An 18926-nucleotide genomic window follows, 5' to 3' on the forward strand; every position below is an offset into this window, starting at 1 on the left:
CCTAAATTCAAATTACATTTCACAGTCCAAGAAAATATTAACAAGCTGCCAAATTTGTCTACATAAATCCCAAAGATTGCATCTATTTTCATGATGTATATTGTGGAAAGAGAGAAGCCATATTTACCTTACTAGTAGAGCATGTAGACTAATAGTCTGTTTTTTAACTTGTTCAAAGGAGCAAGTTTTTTTTTTCCAGAGCTATAAGAATGAGAAAACCTGCAAAGAGGGGATTGCCAGCTGAGGTCAGGGTAAATTCCTGTCCCTCTTGTATAATATTGAACAATTAGACAGTTTTAGTATGAGATCCCCTCCCCACTTTTCCCAGAGCACATGGTATAGACAAGACTAAATGAAATACTGGATGATCCATCTATCTCAGTATTCTGTCTCCAAACAGCAGTTAGATGCTTCAGAGGAAGGTACTTATTGTGGGAGGAATGGAAGGGTAATGCGTTGCTAAGGCCAGGCAAAGTAACTAAACAATGTGCGAAAGGCCATTCTTGCACTATTTCCTGATGCAGCAAAAACAATGCTGCACCATGAAAAACTGAATTTGGGAGATTGCCTAATGAAAGTTGTAGATAAGTTTCAGAAAGCATTTGTACTTTTGTATGCTGCTCTGAAGTGAACAACTGAACATAATATGATCTAGCCATTACTACTGTTAGGGAATTTATTGTCATGGTGAACATCAATATTGGTATTTATTTTCTGGGAGGTCTCCTAGAATTTTTATTTTGGGCTAGATTTTACCTTTAGGTAAACCTCTGAGTATGGAGCAGCATGTAGCTACAGTGCCCTGGGGGAACTCCAGGAAGGCATTGTGCCTCAGAAACACAATTCCTTTGGAGCTCTCTGTGACCGAGTAAGATATGGCTGTATTAAATTTTTGAACTCCATTTTGTATTAGGACCTCCATTTTATATTATGTGCTAAACACATGTCTAACCTTGCCAACAAACAAGGCAAGGTTATTACAGCGTATTCCAGAGATTACTCTGCCAGCTAGATGTCAAGCATGCTTCCTGAAAGACTATCACAGAGAAGCCATCTGTAGAAGGGTGGACTCACCGCTGTCTCATCCCCTTGTGTCTAGGTGAGGCATAGCAGCTCTCTCCTCTCTAGCATCCCCTGGCCTTGCAGTGGTCTGCCACTTCTTATGACTCAGCCCTCTGTCCAGGTCACATTTTAGCCCCACCTCTTCCAGGTTCAGAGAAAGTCCAACAAACAACAGTCTTATGTCCTTACGAAGGTGTTTAGCCTCAGTTCTGGGCCACATGGTCCTCACACTCTCCTCTCAGAGCTCTCAATTGTCCTTACCTCTTTCTGAGGGTCATGTGGTATAGACATCCCAGTGGCTGGTAGGAACCCAATCCCTCCCATTACACTGGGTTCCAGTCCAGGGATCCTTTAACCAGTAGCTAAGGTCTTTTGCTTCAGACCATTCGCTGTTACTTCTCTGGACTTCTTTCTACTATAGCCTGTGTCAGAAGGCATCTCCCATAGCCTTCCTAAATTATGCTTCTTTCAGGAACAGGACTTGTGAGACTCTCTGCTGGAATTCACCAATAAATCCCAAAACCAAAAGTATAATTAGGACCTCTGTTTTTCCACAGGTTATTTTCATTTTTCAGGGGTTATTTTTTAAGCAATTTTTGAGTTTTATGCAGATGTCCAAAAATCAGGGTTTTCGCTTTATATATACACTGTAGTTAGAAGATTTTTTTCTGATACTTCCTATTTAGAGAAGAATGTGGGATCTACTTCAATATTTATTATATCTATAAAAATGACATATCTTAGTTTAAGCTTTGTATCCTTGTTATTGAACCCCTGGTTTAGAGGTCAGTGCATTTCATGTACCTCTCCCTGGCACAAGGCCTACATTTCCTCCCCCCACCCCAAAACACATATTTACCATAAAAATAAGGTAATACTTTGTTAGGTATAAAAAAATGTTAGCGTTGTTTAATATGTTCAATTAGGTATTTTAATAATGTATTTTGAAGTAATGTTAATCACTGGCTTCAATAGAATTTAATATGGAGTATATGAACTATAACTCTTGTACTCCATCTTTGTAAGCAAAGTTATTTACAACTTAGACACTCAAGTATCAGAGGGGTAGCCGTGTTAGTCTGGATCTGTAAAAGCAGCAAAGAGTCCTGTGCCACAGGACTCTTTGCATCTTAGACACTGGAGTTCTCTGGCTCGAACCGGACTGAACCAGCTTTTCCTGCCTTAGAGATTATATAAGGTCTTGTTCAGAGCCTGCACAGGGCTGTCCATTCCAGCAGCAGCGCGTGCATGGTCAGGTCTTCCTAACGCTCCAGAGCTAGAGAGAAGAGTACCATCTATCCTACAGTGAGGTTGAGAAAGGAGAAGCCTGTCATCACTATCCCTGCCACAGCGAACTGAATCCATTTTACCTGTGGAGGGTCCTGCTTTCCTGGTGTCCATCATCCCAGAGGGTCTCCACGCCTGCGGCGAAATCCAGCAGTCATTGGGACTCCCCAGTTGTCCTCCTCGAAGGCTCTAACTCAGCCAGAAAGTAGAAGGTCCTGGGCTTTGCACCTGTATGCTGCGTCCACTGCGCCTAAATCATAGGAAAGGTTTCTGTATTGGGGTTTCATTTATTGTTTTTCTGAATGCCAAGGGAAATTTTGTGGGGCTGAGCTTCAAGCTCCTAAAGCCAGTCACTGAATCACTGTATGGTTAAGTTTGTGTTTCTTCTCCCCATTTTTCTGTACCTTTACCCTTAATACACTTACCTTTGTTTGCACCATATTACCTTGTCTTGTCTTCATTTTTATTACATCACACAAGGAGGGAGGGACACCCTTATTGTAGGCTAAATCCACTGGTGGCAGACACAGAAGGGAGCAGATTCTGCTCTTCTGAGAAAAGGGGCTTTCCTTTTCTATCTTTCCCCCTACCATTTCTAGAGTATTTTCCTCTCTGAAGCATTACCTTACTCCCCTTGGGGTAACAACGTAACTCTACAGCACTTGCACACTAGTACCTTCTTTCCTTTGCTGCTGTCCCCAATGAAATCCTGATTATCATGGACATAGTCTTCTGGGGATTTTGTGCAACATTTTCTGAGTTGCAACCACAAACTGTAATACATTGTCTGTGTGGGGTACATACCCCATCCTACCATCAAAGAGCAACCTGGAGCCATACACTAGGATTGTCTTTCAGCTGCTGGCCCAACCCTATGAAACAATGGATTTTTTTTACACTGGGACACCAGTGTGGCTGGTGGATCTGCAGGTTCTCAGCCTGGGCACATGGGTAAAGGGAGAGTGTAGATGAGCGCTTTGTTCTCATGGTACAAATTTGCTGGAGACCACTCTTTCACACATCACTAGTGCCCTTTTATTTCCCAGTATTTTCCCACCACCACATATATACAGCTAGATACACTTCAATACCAGTCAGGTAGCCCCTTAGGAAACAGCTTACTCTTACAGCAGCTGGGAGCAACAGGCCCTCACTCCTCACTTTCCTGTTCCTCCCCTCCTACTTCCTTCCTGCTAGCTTTATAGGCCTTCCTCTCAGCAGGTTCACAGGTGATTGCTTTCAGGCTCCTTTAATGAGCCACACCCTGCCAGCTCCAGCCCCTTGCCCTTGATGGGAGCTACTCTAGCAGGTTCTGAGCTAACAGGGGCTGGTTCAGTGCCTCTTAAGCCAGCACCCTGTTACAGAGAGAGACTGTATTTAAGAGAGAGGCTGTGCTGTGTAGTCAGGGACTGTCTGTCACCACATGCAAGAAGACCAGGCTGGATAGAAAGAGGCAGGAGGGACTCTGCCTAGCCTGAAACACAGAGAAGACCCCAGATGTATAGAAGGCAGAGATCATACTGGCAGAAGGTGCAGCTCATGACTTTTGTTATTGTGCAAAGACTTGTAACTCTTCACTGCTTTTTAAAGAGTAAAGTGCCTGTGGTTAAGGAATTCCTTGGCTAAGCCTGTGTCCCTTGCTTTCTTATCATGTTGTCCCAAAGGCATTGAACTAGAAGTCTGAGTGCATACAGCTAGGCTCAACTTAGAGAGCATGTTTAAGCAACTGGGCAGCTTGGAAGGTCATCCGAAGCATTGCTTTCAAGGTATAGGGTGGCTGGACTGTGGAGTCCCACATAGAATCATAAAATTATAGAATATCAGGGTTGGAAGGGACCTCAGGATCATGGGCGGCAGGTTTGTAGAAATTTTGGTGGTGCCCAGAACCTCCCCCCTGCCCAAACTCTGTCCCCCCTGCCTAAATGCCACCCCCATACCTGCCCAAGGCTCTGGGAGGGAGTTTGGATGGGGGAGGAGGTCTGGGGTGCAGGGGCTGGGAGGGAGTTTGTGGGGGGGGCTGGGTTTGGGGTGGGGCTGGAGATGAGGGGTTCATGATGCAGGAGGGGACTTAGGGTTGGGGCAGATGGTTAGGGTGTGAGGGATGAAGGCTCTGGCTGGGACTGGGGTTGAGGAGTTTGGGGTGTGGGAAGGGCGCAGGGCGAGGGTAGGGGTGTAGGGGGTGAGGGCTCTGGGGCTGAGAGGTTTGGGGTGTGGGAGGGGCTCAGGGCTAGAGCAGAGGGTAGGGGTGTTGGGGGTGAGGGCTCTGTCTGGGGCTGGGGGTGTTGGGGTGTTGGAGAGGCTCAGGGCTGGGGCAGAGGGTTAGGGTGCAGCGGAATGAGGGCTCTGTCTGTGATGGGGATAAGGTGCTTGGGGTGTGGGAGGGGCTCAGGGCTAGGGTAGAGGGTGTGGTGGGGGGGTGAAAGCTCTGGCTGGCGGTATGGGCTCTGGGATGGGGCAGGGCTAGGGATGAGTTTGGGGTGCAGGCAGGCTGCTCCGGGACAGGGGCCAGAGGGCAGGACTTCCCCCAGCCCTTTCTCTGCCAGCAGCAGCAAGATCTGGGGGAGAAGCCCCCCTTTCCCGCCCCCCCAGCAGCACACTCACCCCCACCACTGTCACTGCATGTGCTCCTAGGGCCCTTCTCAGCTCCAGGAATCTCCCTCACCTCCCACATGGTGGGTGCAGTGGGGTGCTGCATGCACCTCCTCCCCTGCTGTTGCCCCTGACTGTAGCCTCACTGGGGGTGGGGGATGGGGCTGCCTCCTTGCCCAGCATGGGGCAGGAGCGGTGACTGCAGGTGAGGGGGTCGGAGTGGAGGCTGTGCTGATGGAGGGTCCCGCTGGAAAAGGGAAGGGTCTGAGGTGGAAGGGCAGGCTCAGTGTCAGTCTTCCCTGGCAGTTAATATGGGGGCACTAGGACCTAGCGGCAGCAGTTGCTGCAGGGAGGCAGCATGGAGCTGCACGGAAGAGGCAGGGATACTCTGCTCCCTCCAGGCCCCGGGGACGTTCACGGGGCCAGCAAGGGGGGGCCAGGGGACACTTGGGGGAGGTGCAGGGGGGGGGGAGGCAGGTGGGGCTGGGGAGGGAGACCTGGCCCCAAACATTGGTGGAGCTGGGCCCCTGGGCTCTGAATATTGCTGGTGCCCGGGCATCACATGGGTATATAACTCACCGCCCATGCTCAGGATGTCATCTAGGTCCAACCTCCTGCTCAAAGCAGGACCAATCCCCAACTAAATCATCCTAAGGAAGGGCTAAGACAAGAGCTCTGAGCCTGTGAGTGTGCCCTGTAGACCCAGAGCTAGAAACAGTGACTAGAAGCACATATCAGAGGGGTAGCCGTGTTAGTCTGGTTCTGTAGAAGCAGCAAAGAATCCTGTGGCACCTTATAGACTAAGAGACGTTTTCTATATGATGTGATTCAGCATTTAGGTGCATTTACAGCAAACTGGTATCTGAACAAAAGAGTTCAGTTTTAACACTTCCCTTTTTTACTGGGGACTTGCAGAGGACTGATGCAGCATGGCTCTGCCTGCTCCTTGCCCCCTCTTTACTCACTTATATTTGGGGCATGGCAGAAGGCAGGGAAAGTGTAATATTAAATGCACAGCATCAAGAGCCAGGATCCAAATAGGGCTTACACAGCTGAAGAGAGGGTTTGTGGAGAAATTATTTCCCCATGTGGCTGTGTACGATGATGACACAATCTAGTTATTTCCTTCTTCAGAGGACCTGCATTGGACTGACCTGTCCTTCTGAATGCTGGATGTGTCTCCATCCAGAGTCTTACGAAACCACTTGGGCTGGGCAAAGCAAGACAGGATTCTGGGGACTGAGTGCATTGTCCCTATAGCACTCTAAGTTTAGAGAATCTGGGTCCACGTCCAGGGCTTGAACTCCAATCCCAGACTTGCAGCTTTTAGTGTAACCATAGCATTGATGATGATCCTAAACTGTATTCTCTCAGACATCAGCCTGTATGGGATTATCATTTGTAACTGTTGCACTCATTGCATAAATATTAATAAACTGGAGTACTGCAAGACATCAAAGTAATATGTGATCCACGATATCATTTTCCTATGAAATATTTTATAAATGATGCATTAATTCTGTCAGGATGCATCCCATCAACATGGCTCATTAAATCTGACATTGGCTCAATTTTCTTTTGATCTGTTGCATAGAAAAGAGGAAAAAAATATTTTTATCTCCTTGAGAGCATCCTCTATCACTTGCATTGAAAAAGAACAATAACAGTTTTGCTTTAAGGGAAGACTTTTTTCTTGTTACCTGAAAAGTTTTTGCAATGGATATTTCACTTTTATGCATTATATCTTAATTAATTTGTGAATGCTAGTAGACCCTCATTATAGTTTCCCCCTTCAAATAAACACAGTGAACTACAGGTCAGATTATTGGCTCTTTGTGCCACTCCAGTACCACTGCCTCGGATGGGCAGCTTGAGATTCCCCAGCACAGGGAACAGCTTGGATAATGTAAAGACCTCCTTCTCCACTCAGCAGAGGGCTGGGGAAGGGGATGAACTGGTGTGCTGTTGAAAATGGATAGGAGTACTAAGTATCTGCTTAGCATTCTATTGGCACTCTTGACTATGAAAGATCTACATTGGTAGGAGTTAAATGGCTAGACAGTCCCAAGAGAGAAACTGTAAACTATATATAAAAAAGGAGTTGGCCCTAAGAAGATTTTTCTACACAAATACTAAACATCAGAAGCTGTTAAAAGCCATTTGATGTTGCTGTATATTGTAAAGATACATTAATTTTCACTGAATCAACAGAATATTCCCAGGAAAACATGATCTATTTCCATTTACTATGCTACTATTTTTCAACATGTAGTTTTCAAAATGACAGCAGAGAACTCCCCAATTACATTTAGTTACATATGGTCAGGCTTAATTTAGTCAACTGAAAAATTCTACAGTTGAAATGACAACTGTAGTGGAAGTGAGCATTGGAAATATACCAGACAGAAGAGTACTTCCCCAGTGACCTATCTGGCTTTCCTACAAATGTCTCAGTGTTGTCTCCTCAAATCTCCTCTGCAATGTTAGACCAAGAAGCAAAACCAGAAAATGACAGTGGGGTTTACATATGTCATTACATTATATTGGTAGCAATGTCATGCACTAGTTTGAGCGCAACTCTCAGGGCTCTTCTTCCTTCAGTCACTCAAGCCTGGATGTTCAGCAAGATGACATACTTGGCTTGGCTCTGAGGAAAAGGACTAGCTGCATCAAAGTCTTTCAGCTTCTGGTGTGTCATGGATGACAACAGGGGGGGTGGTGCTCAAACATCATATGTCTCTATATCCCATATCCATAAAATGTCAAGGGAAGTATGGTATCATAATAAAGGCACCATGAGTATGGTAGAAAGAGAAAATGTACCAGAGTGGATCTAAAATGACAAGGTGGAGAACATCTATGGTTTGTGGTGAGGGGCTTTGAAGTAGAGGCAGTGCTTGAAATCTGAATTAGTATCACTCAAATAAATATATTACTTAGAAGACTAAAAAGTACTATTATTGATAGTTCTAAATAATAGCAACATCATACTAAACAAGAATGTTAAACCTTCATGATCATTACTATTTGTACTATAATTATAACATTCCTATATGAATACACCATTATTAAGATATTTTCATTCTTTTAATATACATATTATTGAATAAAAACAACAAGGAATTCGGTGGCACCTTAAAGACTAACAGATTTATTTGGGCATAAGCTTTCGTGGGTAAAAATCCACTTCTTCAGATAAATGGAGTAAAAATTACAATGCAGGCATTATTATATTGACACATGAAGAGAAGGGAGTTACCTCACAAGTGGAGAATCAGTGTTGGCAGGGCCAATTCGATCAAGGTGGATGTAGTCCACTCCCAATAATTAATGAGGAGGTGTCAATTCCAGGAGAGGCAAAGTTGCTTTTGTAGTGAGCCAGCCGCTCCCAGTCTCTATTCAAGTCAAAATTAATGGTGTTAAATTTGCAAATGAATTTTAATTCTACAGTTTCTCTTAGAAGTCTGTTTCTGAAGTTTTTTTGTTCAGTATGGCTACGTTTAAATCTGTTATAGAATGTCCAGGAAGATTGAAGTGTTCTCCTACTGGCTTTTGTATGTTACCATTCCTGATGTCCGATTTCTGTCCATTTATTCTTTTACGTAGCTTTGTGACTTTGTCCTCACCCACAACCATTTCAGATTTGGGGACAAATTATACCTTCAAGGCAGTGGCACTTCTATGGGTACCTGCATGGCCCCACAGTATGCCAACATTTTTATGGCTGACTTAGAACAATGCTTACTCAGCTCTTGTCCCGTGGTGCCCCTCCTCTACTTGCGCTACATTAATGACATCTTCATCATATGGACTCACAGGAAGGAGACCCTTGAAGAATTCCACCTGGATTTCAACAATTTCCACCCCACCATCAACCTCAGCCTGGACCAGTACACACAAGAGCTCTACTTCCTGGACACTACAGTGCAAATAAGTGATGGTCACATAAACGCCACCATATACCGGAAACCTATTGACCCCTATACTTACCTACATGCCTCCAGCTTCCATCCAGGACACACCACATGATCCACTGTCTACAGCCAAGCCTTAAGATGCAACAGAATTTGTTCCAATCCCTCAGGCAGAGACAAACACCTACAAGATCTTTATCAAGCATTCTTATAACTACAATACCCACCTGGGGAAGTGAGGAAACAGATTGACAGAGTGAGACGGGTACTCAGAAGTCACCTACTACAGGACAGCCCAGCAAGGAAAATAACAAAACACCACTGGCCATCACATACAGCCCCCAGCTAAAACCTCTCCAGCACATCATCAACGATCTACAACCTATCCTGGAAAACGATTCCTCACTCTCACAGACCTTGGGAGACAGGCCAGTCCTCGCTTACAGACAGCCCCCCAACCTGAAGCAAATACTAACCAGCAACTACACACCACACCACAGAAATACTAACCCAGGAACTAATCCCTGTAACAAACCTCGTTACCTACTCTGTCCCCATATCTATTCTAGTGACACCATCAGAGGACCCAACCACATCAGCCACACCATCAGGGACTCATTCACCTGCACATATACTAATGTTATATATTCCATCATGTGTCAGCAATGCCCCTCTGCCATGTACATTGGCCAAACCAGACAGTCTCTACATGAAAGAATAAATGGACACAAATCGGACATCAGGAATGGTAACATACAAAAGCCAGTAGGAGAACACTTCAATCTTCCTGGACATTCTATAACATCTATAAGATTTAAAAGTAGCCATACTTGAACAAAAACACTTCAGAAACAGACTTCAAAGAGAAACTTCAGAACTAAAATTCATTTGCAAATTTAACACCATTAATTTTGGCTTGAATAGAGACTGGGAGCGGCTGGCTCACTACAAAAGCAACTTTGCCTCTCCTGGAATTGACACCTCCTCATCAATTATTGGGAGTGGACTACATCCACCCTGATTGAATTGGCCCTGCCAACACCGGTTCTCCACTTGTGAGGTAATGCCCTTCTCTTCATTTGTCAGTATAATAATGCCTACATCTGTAATTTTCACTCCATGCACCTGAAGTGGGTTTTTTACTCACAAAAGCTTATGCCCAAATAAATCTGTTAGTCTTTAAGATTCCATGGGACTCCTTGTTGTTTTTGTGGATACAGACTAACACGGCTACCCCCTGATACTTGATATTATTTAATATATATTCATACATATACATATAAAAATAAAATTAAAAGCTAAATTAAAAGCGGACTTCCAGAGTCCTCCATGATTTGAGCCCGTGGTGCCTGGGAGGTGCAGAGTCCCCCTCACTGCCTATGGTGGCTGGGAGCTGGGGGGGGCAGGGGTGCCCCAGAGCTCCTGGCCGTGGTGGGTGGCAGGGCCCCTGGGAGCTCCCGGCCGCTGCAAGGAAGGTGCCCTGAGCTCAGAGCCATGAGTGGGGGGAATCCCGCAGTTCCAAGCCGTGGCCCCCTGGGGTGGTGGGGGGATCCCGCAGCTCCCCATTTTGTCATGCATATTTTTAATAAAAGTCATGGATAGGTTTCAGGCTTCTGTGAATTTTCCTTTATTGCCTGTGACCTGTCAGTAACTTTCACTAAATATATGCATGACAAAATCTTAGCCTTAGCCATTAAAAACCTGTGGCTGGCCTGAATCAGCTGACGTGGGCTCACAGGGCTTGGGCTGAGGGGCTGTAAAACTGCAGTGTAGGTATTCGGACTTGGGCTGCAGCCTGGGCTCTGGGACCATTCCCCATTGGACGGTCCAGAGCCTGGGCTCCAGCCTGAACCCAAACGTCCACCCAGCAGTTCTACAGCCCTGCAGCCTGAACCCTGCAAGTCCGAGTCAGCTGACCCAGGCTAGCCACAGGTGGTTAAATTGCTGTGTGGAAATGCCCTAAGAGGCCCACCTAAACAGACTCAAATATGACTATGTCTTGCTCAAGTGTTAGCATCACGTAAAGCCAGGTATACAGCAAATTACTGCTGCAAGGTAAACTTACAATGGAGTGCTTTTGACTGAGACTCAGGATTCAGCATGGAATATGTGATTAACTGCAATTGCTGAGGCTTAGTCTGCAGACAAGTGTGTGTTATGGACAATGATTAATTATGTGATAATTAACTAATTATCATGGCTGCAAAAATATGCTTAGTTAATTCAATGAGTTATTCATACATGTAGTCCTGAACAGGTTCTTTTAAAAATATTGAAATGCGTATTTTTAATAGTATCCTAAAATATCTAATATTGCTGTATTACGTGCAAATGATGGTGAGTAATGAGGTTTTGAGTATGCTATTCATTGTATTAGCTCACTAGGATCCAGGTTAGCCAAGCGATTTACAGAACTGCAGTATTTGTAAAAGAGAGAGATGGCTAATAGAGTTTCTTTCTTTCTTTTTCAGAGGCATACGCTATATCATTGCATTCAGCCAGCGATGTGACAAAATGAGATATTTTGTCAATGGCTGACAACAGCTATATTTTAGGGGCTCAATTATGGTTTCATGATCCTGAACCCCACTGAGGAGGGGGAAGAGCCAGTGTGCTTTCCAAGAGGCATAGTACAGAAACAGGCCTGGGGAGTGCCTGGGAAGGGGTGCCCTTTGCTGCAAAAGTTGAACAAGTGTAGCCAGCATTCCCTCAGCACCCAAAGCATTCCCACTGGGGCTGCAATCACAGTTACTGACAGCAAGCTAGCCACTTCCCCTTCAAGCCATAGTGGGTGGGTGGGGTACTGCTCCCTGAAACGTCTCCCTTTTGTAACACACCAGCCTGGGGATAGGAGGGTGGGGGGAGAAAGCAGTAATTCAACTCCACATATTTTTAATTTTCCTCTAGTCTAGGAGACATACCAGTCATTAATACAGCCGTCATGCCTAATATACAATTACAGGCTTTTTATAACGTTTATATAACAATGTATTAATAAATGGAGATGGTTATATCAATTACAGAATAATATAATGGAACACATTTATAGCCACATGTTAAAACAGACTAACATTTTCCAAGATAACAGCTAAACAGGCTTAGAATGATCTCTTGATGAACTCAAATGCTGTTTTCCCATGGTGAGGAAAAACATGTTCCCGTCATGAAAAGGACAAATCATAATCAGTCTGTCACATATAATTTGCCAATTTGCAATGCTTGAACAGCAGGAGGGCAAGGCACATATTTCAAACATTGCTATTGATAGAAGAGTTTTACAGCAGCCCCCAATTACTATGCTGGATAAATATCTCGATTGAAGACAGTGGTAGACTAGATAGCCATGAAGGCATGGTAGACTGGAACCAAAAGAGTTGCCTGATTAGTTTTGGTTTTGAAGCTGCTAATTATTTAAACATGTGTGGGAAATCAACCTCTGTAACACACTAATGATCAATCCAAACTAACAGATGTTCATTTTGGCAACTGCAATTGATCTGCCAAAAAAGGAAAATCTTACCTTACAAATTGCCTTCTGTGTATCTAAAGAAGTGGCGCTCAGTCTGTATTTGATGGTTCTACAGTTAGCATTTAAATAAGGATGCAAACTTTGCATCCACTTTTGAAGTTTCTAAAATGTACTTACAAAGTGAATGCCATAGCTTCATGCTTCTGGCAGATAATGGCTATTTTCAATGTCAGAAATGTCAACTGTAATTGTCACTACATTTATTAGAGCTCCAGGAAGTTATATCATGCAGAAACTTCTTCCCAGTCAAATCAGTATTTTATATGGCTTGATATACAGAAAAGATGAAAAGAATAAGAAGAAACAGAAGATCAAAACTATTCTCAGCTAAGTAATGTGAAAAAAAAATCCCTTTGAATGTATTATACAGCTTACAATTTTAGGATACGTTATAGCGGAAAACAGTGAAAATGTTACCATTAGGAAAGATAAAGCAGAGAAATAATGGGTCTTATCCCAATCTCATTAAAATGTGTTTCTATTCTGGAAAAGCAACTCTGTAAAAATGGCACCATGGAGGTTCCACACTGATTGTGTCTCAATGATTTCCATACAAAATATGTGCCATTTACAAGAAAAAATGAATTTTTTTCTTATGTAAATACAGGCTGTTCTCTGAGACTAAAGCTACACTCTTTCTTTCCTGTGCACAATCATAAGTGAAAGGCTCATCCCACTTTTCCACTTGTGCAAAACCACCTTTTCTCAATAACGTGTTTGCACAGCTGTAGTTGATTGGTGCGGTACTGGAGGCTGTGCCTCTCAGGGCTGAGCTTCCCTGACACAGAGCCTCAGCAAGCCTCTGTGAAGCTCTTCTTGTTATGCACAGCTAGTTGGACCCAGACCCAGAATAAAGCAGAGCTCTTCCAAGCACCTCAAGCACAGAGTGATCACTGAACACCATAGGAACAAGTCTGTTGGTGATGATGCAGGAGGGATAGAATCCAACTCATTCTCTCCTCTCTGCCTTGGCTCAGAAGGAATAGCAGGAGATTAAAAAAGGGGGGAGGGGGAAATCCATGAATTATTTGTTGTCACTGAAGGAATCAGATCTGACTGAGAAGATCTGTGGAACAAAAGTTGCTATTTTTACATAATCCCTTTTCAGAGTAGAACTGAACTTTAAATCTTCACCTGTCTCAGAGTTTGTAATGTCTAATTAGGCATTCGGGAGGCAGGTTGATTGGAAAGGAGGCATGGCACTTTTAACGGTCACACAACAGTTTGTTTGGGCTTCTGGAAACACACTGGATACATATAATGGCATTGGGGTTCAGGCCCCTAACATGTTGGAACCCCCTACTGACAGAATTGGCAACTCTTGTGATTTTATCATGAGTCTTGCCATATTTGTTGTTCTTAAAGCCCCAGCTCCTGAAGTCCTGTGACTGTGAGAATCTCAGCTTTCATGTGAAGACAAAGTAAGTTTCTAACCCTCAGGGTATGAGAGAAAAGACTCAAAACATAAACCAAGTGTACCCTAAGGGCTCAGAAACCAGAAGGTACCCAAAGAATAAAAAAAATAATTATTTTATACAATCATATGCTTTTAAGCCAATCTCATAATTTTGGAATGTTTGGGGTTGGCGGCACTGTGGTGTCTTCCTTCCAGTCACCCCTGTTTCCTTCCCAAACACTAAGATGAAGTCTCCCTCTCAGTACAGCCTCCTACCCTAGTTCCCATTTATGATCTCCCCCCTTCCAAATTTTCCCAATGCCTTACTCCTTTCCCTTTCTCCTCAGTGTCCCCCAAGGGGCAGTCCATTCCCAGCTGTTCAGTTTTATGGAATAATCCCTTCTAGTGCCTCTTTCTTTTCCCTCCTGTCCCCTGCACATTGATTTCTCTCTCTCTCTCTCTCTCTCTCTCTCTGACTTCCTGTCTATTACCATTCAGATAATCAGTATTAGAAATAAGTAGCACTAAAATGGTGGAGAAAGGGAATTGCAGGGTTTAAACTTGTAAATTTGAAGAGCCAGATGTAGACCTTCCTGCAGGATGGCTTTCTTCTCCTTTCCTCTCCCAGAAAACATTCAGAGCAGTCTTTCTTTTAAGGCAGTTTTCTGGCCCAACCAACTGGATTAATGATGGCTAGTAAATAGCAGAGCAGAAGACTACTGAAGTGGTGTGACTTGGATCATCATGCATAGACGGTGCAATCTGACTCAGTCACTGCAAATGAAAGGCCTTCTTCTGCTCTTATTATATAGTGAATGGGAATTTTGCCATTCATTTCAATGGGAGCAAGATTAGAGACCAACATTAATTTACTTTTGGAGGCAACTTCTTCAAGACTTCAGCACAACAGCATCAAAAACACGTAGTCATTGTTTATTGCTTCCCAACAACAAAAGGTCTGTTTTTAAATGACGGAGGGAAGCATTGAAACTGATAATCCAGATATAGGCATGTTGAGATCCAAAGCTCATCCCATCTGGTTTATCTAAGTGGTTTGCCTAATCCCAATGTCTGATAGCATCAGCAAAAGAGAGTCAAAGGAGCAGTTTTCCTGGCAAAGAGTAGTCAGTTTCAGAAGTATCAGCACAGATAGACAGTTTTAAGGCAGTTCCTCATTAATCCATACAATTCATGGCAGTTGCTCATTGGTGAAAGTTTACATTTTCTGACAAAACACTGAAATCCTGACAACGTAAAACTTGGTCCAGATATCTAGGCCTGATTAACCTGCAGCCTGCACAGGACTTTAAGTCACCTTCCACTCCTCTGATCATCAGGCAAACTGCTGGCATCATTCTAAGCAGCCTAAGGGACTGTTCTAAATTACACCCCATAGGAACCAACCCACCAGCTGGTGACTCACTGAGAACACTGCATTCGGGCACTACCCTCTCTTATCCAGCACCACTCCCTACATCTGCGAGGAATTGGGGGGGTTAGAATTGGCTACAGAGGCTTTATGTAACCTGGGGATTCATACTATAGCATGGAAATCCCTGGTTGCCCTGTTAAGGCAGCTTTCTATACCTTTTTTACACTGCTAGAGTAATACAAAGGGGATGGAGCTGGGGAAGGCATCTGACATTTAGATGTAATTAAAAAAGAATCAGTTTAGTCCACTAATGCTCAGGAAAGCCCAGTATGGGCCAACACACTGGTAAGTGTTTCTTTAACCTTTTATTGTTTATGTTTAAATGCCACTCAAAGTGTTGGATAACTTAAGCCAATTTTAATTAAAAAATGCAATAGAGTTTGCATACTAGCATTTGAAATGCTTGGATTAGATGCCACATTTTTCAAGGTGCTCCTTTTTTTTGTTGTTACTATATATTTTTACCTTTCTCTCTACATATCTTGACAGCATTTCACTGGTGCCTTGGTAATGTTTGATTGTATATGGCAGAACACATTTTGACAGAATGACAAATTCTGTCCTCGCTTAAAAATCAGTGGGTTGAATGGGGTGTAAACCTGAATCAGTGTATATGGTTTAGACTGGGAATCCCTACGGACACGTCTGAAATTCCTGTAATTTACACTCCCCTGCCCACCATCCCTTTCCCCTTGGTATGCAACTGTATATATGTTTAAAGTCTAAAGGATGGGAAAAGAAGGAATATTGTGCACAATATGACAGCTGTGTACGTGGAGAAAAAGAAGTGGAACCTGTTTTATCCCATCATCAACCCACTGCACTTCCATGTTCATTTCGCAGCAGCTTCGATGTACATGTTCACCCTGTTTTCTAGGTGTCTACAGCAGCAGCTTCATCCTTAAGTTGGCCTAATTGGAATCTTATTTTTGCCTCACTTATTTTCTCACTCCTGTCAGGAACACTTGGTGCTGGCATGTGTTGCAGTGTTTGGGAAGAAAGTCTTATTTCAAACAAACCCATTGACTTTTCAACTTCTCTGTTACCACAGCTTTCAAAATCTAATTTACCCTTCTGGGGCCCCCCATCATTCCAGAGCAGAGACTGGACAAAAAGAAAATAATTTGTTCACTTAACAGAAAGAAAGTCTATACTCCCAAAACAAAACTAGTCAGACAGCTAGCTTAAAATTAACAGGCCCTGCTGACTGATTCCTTTTGGGGCTTTTCAACAGTCCGGTGACAGTGGGCTGTGAATACAGATAAATGAGGGGTCAAGCAATCCTTCATTTTTCTAGAGGCTTATTTTGCCCACAGATAAGGAATTGAAGACGGAAGTAATATTTGAGACCAGTCTGTAAGACAACAAGGAAAGGATAACAGCAATAAAAGCTCATTCTCACAGTCCCACCCTCGTGAAAGGTTAGCACTCCCCCTTAGCCTACATATTTTGTCTGCTGCAAAAGAGTATACAAACAAAGACATTACCTGGCAACCAAAATTACAATGCAAATACTAGCAGAAAATTACAAAGACATCACACCTACCAGCCAGGGTTTACAGATGTTTTACAGCCCACTTACTGCAGAGGAGTGTTTTGTGAATTCATAGTTAATTTCTGTAAAGAGCTTTGCAAGATATAAAGTGAAAGAGAAAGAGCAAGTATTAGTATGTAACAAAAATTTGCTACCAGGGAGAGGATAAATGCATTCTTTTAAAAGAATGGTTGCCCACACACTAACTTTATTTAGCCAGGTCTGGCTACAGACAAATTAATTTCCTTATATGTACAGTAGCTTTCCCTCCAGAAGGAAAGGTTCATTCTATTTTATTTTTATTCTCCTTATCCTGTACTTATCCACGAGAGAAAAGGACAGAAACCAGAAATGCACTAGAATTTTTTCCAGAGACTACTACTATATAGTGATACTATCTTGTAGATTTTCTTTTCTTTTAGTAACTAGCAAGAAAAAAATCACATAATTACATTTTATATATGAATAAGCATTGCTTCAGCTACAACAGACAAAAGTCAGGAAATTCAGATTTAAGTTGGAAACTCTGTCCTTAATCCACACCCTTGTTCTAGATATTGCAAGGGTCCCAAACTGGAGAGGTTGATCAACTACATATGTTACAAGACATTGGTACTACAAAACTGCTTAAGGAATTTCAGTCTTATTAATTTTAAATTTCCTGGACTTTGTCCATTTAAGCCTTACCGTTAACTTTATTTTTTACACAGTGGAGTTACAAAAAGACAAAAGAAAATAAGAGCTGGTTTACACTGAGAAGTTAACATTGGCATAGTTACATCTCTCAGGGATGTGAAAAATCCACAGCTGAGAGACATAGTTAAGCCGATCCAACCCTCAGGTGTAGATATTGCTAGGTCGATGGAAGAATTCTGTAAACATAGCTACTGCCTCTTGGGGAGATGGATGATGGACCTCTCCACGCTGCTGCAGTGTTTTAAGTGTAGACGTAGCCAGGGGGGAAAAGATTCTTAGCCCTGGTCTACACTATAAGATTAGGTTGAATTTAGCAGCGTTAGATCGATTTAACCCGGCACCTGTCCACACAACAAAGCCATTTTCGTCTGCTTAAAGGGCTCTTAAAATCGATTTCTGTACTCCTCCCCGATAAGGGGATTAGTGCTGAAATCGACACCGCCAGGTTGAATTTGGGGTAGTGTGGACGCAATTCGACAGTATTGGCCTCCAGAAGCTATCCCAGAGTGCTCCATTGTGACCACTCTGGACAGCACTCTCAGCTCAGATGCACTGGCCAGGTAGACAGGAAAAGCCCTGTGAACGTTTGAATTTCATTTCTTGTTTGGCCAGCGTGGCAAGCTGATCAGCACAGATGACTGTGCAGAGCTCATCAGCAGAGGTGACCATGGAGTCCCAGAATTGCAAAAGAGCTCCAGCATGGACCGAATAGGAGGTACTGGATCTGATCACTGTATGGGGAGACAAATCCGTGCTATCAGAACTCTGTTCCAAAAGATGAAATGCCAAAATATTTGAAAAAATCTCCAAGGGCATTGTAGCGGTGTGGTGACCCACTCCGGCCTTAAGGGGCTTAAAACAGCCCAGGAGAGGGCTGTGGCTGGAGGCAAGCAGCCCAGGCTGCTTGGGGGAAGCTGCCTCAGCTGTGGCCATGCCCCAATCAGGGCCCAGCTGGCCCTTATAAGAGGGCAGTGGGCTAGGAGCAGAAAGACACTCTCTCTCTAGCCTTTGAGAGGGAGGGGCCTGGCTGCTGGGGTGGAGCAGGGCTGGGGAAGGCCATAGGAGCTGGGGAGCTCTGGCCTGGAAACCCCCCAGGCAGCAGCCCTAGGATAAGGCTGAATAGATACTGGGGTTGCAGGGGGCAGCCCAAGGGTAGGCAGAGGCAGCAGGTCTCAACCCCCCTTGCCTGTGATGAGTGGCTTATACACTGCAGTCTGCCCCAGTAAACGGGGGCTAGATGGGGACTGGGCAGTAGCCATATACTGAAGCGAGGTGGGGATAGGCGGTGGCGGTTCCTCTGGAAGGGGGAGACCCAGAGATTGTGGGGTTACTGCCAGGGGGCAGCACCCCAGGGGAAAGGGGCACCAGGGTCCGGGAGGGACACAGGGGCCCAGCGGTAGCGAGACACTGGCCAACAGAGGGTGCTCTGGAGGCTGGAAGCTAATTCCCTGAAAGACCAACAGGAGGCACTTCAGGGATGAGTCCCG

General features: G+C 44.1%; 1 protein-coding gene across 1 annotated transcript in view; it reads right to left on the reverse strand.

Moving 5' to 3' along the window:
* Window positions 1-3535, reverse strand: part of LOC123363732 (extracellular sulfatase Sulf-1) — a 286538-nt gene extending 283003 nt beyond the window's left edge. The window contains exons 1-2 of the mRNA XM_045005041.1: window positions 3472-3535; window positions 2433-2599 (exon numbers count right to left, since the gene is read on the reverse strand). The gene's annotated coding sequence lies outside the window, so the exon portion shown is untranslated. The remainder of the gene's footprint in view (window positions 1-2432; window positions 2600-3471) is intronic.
* Between the last annotated feature and the right edge of the window lie 15391 nt (window positions 3536-18926).

Source organism: Mauremys mutica, chromosome 2, assembly GCF_020497125.1.
Source record: "Mauremys mutica isolate MM-2020 ecotype Southern chromosome 2, ASM2049712v1, whole genome shotgun sequence".
NCBI classification, from domain to species: Eukaryota; Metazoa; Chordata; order Testudines; family Geoemydidae; genus Mauremys; species Mauremys mutica.